The 3,661-nt window shown below is 38.7% G+C and overlaps 1 pseudogene; it reads left to right on the top strand.

The window, feature by feature from the left end:
* The first annotated feature begins 663 nt into the window (after nucleotides 1-663).
* Nucleotides 664-1,404, top strand: LOC102433674 (annotated as a pseudogene).
* The last annotated feature ends 2,257 nt before the right edge of the window (nucleotides 1,405-3,661 follow it).

Genomic DNA, 3,661 nt, shown 5'->3' on the forward strand with positions numbered 1-3,661 from the left:
TCCTACACACACACCTTCCCAGCTCTGAGAAGTAGCTGAGTAGCTTTTCACTGTACTGAGAAAGGCTCTGACTTCTTCCTTCTTTACTACATATCAGAAGTAAAACAAACAAACAAACAAACAAACAAAAACAGCTGTCCTTGTTGCAGAAGTGTTATTGAAATTAGTGCAATGTGCAATTCCTGGCAGAAACAAGGGAGGGATGGGGAAGTGTGTGTGTGTGTGTGTGTGTGTGTGTGTGTGTGTATGTGTGTATGTGTGTGTGTATAGATCTCACAAAAGTGATTGAGGAAGGAACTGGGCTAACTGGAGAAAACCTGAAAAAGTAATTTTTTTTTCAAAAAATTTACCATAAGAACATTATAATTAAAAATTGGATTCAAGTTGTGCATTTCTGCATAGTCTGGCTTGTCTCATTGCTGAAATAGATTTTTAATCTTTTATGTTATTATTAGACCACAGTATACCAAGGATACTAGGCGAAGTTAACAGGGTAGCATGGCTTGATTAGTTTTAATAAACATTGGATAAAATTACTGGTTTCAGTAGAGTGGTCTGATTTGCAACTCCCCGTGAAAATCCGCCTTTTGACTCATGTACGTTGGGATCAGAAGAGAAGCAGTTCTTTTTCATGGCGCCTCCAAGGCTGTCAGCTGCTTCAGGATGAAGTTAAACATCTCTTTCCCAGCCACTGGCTGCCAGAAACTGATTGAAGTGGATGATGAATACAAACTCTGTACCTTTTATAAGAAGTGTATGGCCACAGAACTTGCTGCCGAAGCTCTGGGTGAAGAATGGAAGGGTTGTGTGATTTGAAACTAGGTTTCCCCACGAAGCAGGGTGCCTTGACCCATGGTTGTGACTGCCTGCTACTGAATAAGGACATTTCTGTTATAAACCAAGAAGGACTGGAGAAAAAAAGCGCAAATCTGTTTGGGGTTGCATTGTGAATGCCAATTGGAGTGTTTTTAACTTGGTCACTTTGAAAAAAGGGGAGAAAGATATTCCTGGTCTCACTGATACTTCTGTGCCTTGTTGCCAAGATCCCAAAAGAGCTAGCAGAGTCCACTACTTTAATTTCTCTAAAGATGATGTCCTTCAAAACGTTGTGAGAAAGCCCCCAAATAAAGAAGGTAAGAAACCTAGGACTGGAGCACCCAAGATTCAGCATCTTACTACTCCATGCGTCCTGTGACACAAACATAGGCATATTGCTCTGAAGAAACAGCATGCTAAAAAAATAAGGAAGATGCCACAGGATAGGCTAAACTTTTGGCTAAGAGAATGAAGGAGGCCAAAGATAAATGCCAGGAACAGATTGCCAAGAGACGCAGGCTGTCCTCTCTGAGAGCTTCTACCTTTGAGTTCAGTCAAAAAATGAGATTTTCTAAGAGTAACAAATAAAAAAAGATGCAAACTTCTCTTCTTTTCTAAAGTCGTATATGCAGAGAGTAGAAGGAGGCTTGGATAGACTATCAGGGACCATGCCTTCTAAATAGTTTTGCCCATAACGAGCCTTCTGACTTCAGGTGAATTCCTTAACCTCTTTGGGGCATGTTTCTTTATATATACAATTATAGGAAATGGACTTTATGATTTTTTTCTTAATGATTTAGACATTCCCCAAAATCTATAAGATCTGAACAAGAAACACCAGCTGAGGGCTGTTTGTTTGGCATTGTCCTTTGACTTACTTAGCGAGTGAATAACAGGGACACCAAAGATTATTCGTCTTTGTCCATGCTCAACAAACCGTGTTGAGATTATGTCTCTTTGACAGATGGAAAATGGTTTTGGTGAGAAGAGGAATGACTGAATCAGTGATTTTCTTGTTTGTTAAGATGTTCACAGCACACTAGCTGGAAATCAGGAGTTTAGCCACACATGACAGTAACCTTTTCAAGTTATCTCTGTCTCTCTCGGTGACAAACTGATTTCAGTTCATAGGTAGTTCAGAGGTATCTCGGACACCTCTGAAGCAACCATTAGTAAAGAGACTTGATGACTCCTGTCTAGATGCTGTGCTTAAGGGTGCGTATCCCTAGCTCTTTCCCAGAGCTTGGAGAAATGACTGATTCAAATATTTTATGTGCAACTACAAGAACTCACTTATGAAAGTTACACTAGCATCTGAGAATGCTTATATTGTTTCTAATTGTAAATAATTCCCTGCCTTAAATGACCTCACTGCACAAAAATGTTTTGACCAAAAATGTCCATATCAAGGGCTTGATAGAGATGTAGCCTAAGATTAAAATTTCCAGGATGAATAATGATGTGACAGGTTATTGTCATTTATTGGATACTTATCATGTGACAGGTATTATGCATTATATGTGCACTGCCATTTATAGGCATTACCTCATTTTAATGTTTAACAAGAATCTTATAAAGAAGAGACTATTATTTTACCAATTTTGCAGATACTGTGAGGCTCAGATGAATTAAGGGAATTCTCCAGTTTCAATGTAGAAACTGTTAGAACTAGAAATTATGTCTAAGTCAGTTTGACCAGAAAGCTTTGTCTTCACCAACACTACACAATTCTATCTCAGCAGGTCATCTTCCTCCTGCCCAGGAACAAACTTTCTCACCTCCAGCAGGTCATGCCGTAAGTGCAAAGATGCTTTCTTGAACACAGATGTACTCTGAAGGATACCGTGTTACTGCCTTATTAATTGAGTATTCTGATTTTTTTCCCCCAGTGACCAGCCAATGGAAAATACCTAAACTCACACATTTTCATTTATACAGAGACATTACTATTTCCTACATTTAGGAGATTCCTCCAAATTTAAACAAACATTTTTCTTCCTGTTGAAAACAAAAGTGCCTCTCAGCCAACAAATGAGCCAACTATCTCCCCAACAGGTCTTATAATTTGCAGATGCTTGAAAGTGAATGAAGATCAAAAGCTTTCTTGTAGACCACTTTTCCCTCTGGGAGATATTTGAGCATGTTGAGACTAAGTATCACTTAAAAAATTAATAAAACAAGATGGATTTAAATATGTTTGAAAAATAGGTTGCACAAACATTATGCCATCTTGTGCTATTCATTCTGTGCTTTTAGGCACCCAGTGAATAGTTCTTTCCTGCAGCTAATCCAGGCTTTTTGTGCACATAGGCTTTTGTAGTACAGAACATCTCAATTTAACCACAAAGATCATTACCACACAACACATCTGTACATTGCAGAAAGCTCCACAAAAAGGTATGTGTCCTTGCAGATAAGGATGGTCCCATTTAGATTAACTGAAAGAAAAACAAGCCTAACAATGGATGTTGCCTTTAAAAAATAAATAAACTGATTTTCAAATAACATCCCAAAGCCACTGTGGGAATAGCTGTCATTCTGTCAAACAGAGTTGGCCTAGTTTGCAGTGGATCATCTTAAATGGCAAGGGCCAAATGCGTGCTTCAAATTCCTAGCTGAGTTTTCTTCTGCAGGCATATGGACTTTTGGACCATCTTTTTTGTTAGGATTAGGGTTAGTATTTTCTGTCTTGTTTATTGGATTTACTTAGACCCAACTAGGACCAGCTCTAGATAAAACTATAATGGAGTCAATAAGACTTATTTAAAGTATCCCCTAATCTTCCTTTTAAAGCACCCTCCTCCAGGAAGCATGTTGTGTACCCCAGTTCTGAGAGGGGGAGTAT

Source organism: Myotis lucifugus, unplaced genomic scaffold, assembly GCF_000147115.1.
Source record: "Myotis lucifugus unplaced genomic scaffold, Myoluc2.0 scaffold_96, whole genome shotgun sequence".
Taxonomy (NCBI): Eukaryota; Metazoa; Chordata; class Mammalia; order Chiroptera; family Vespertilionidae; genus Myotis; species Myotis lucifugus.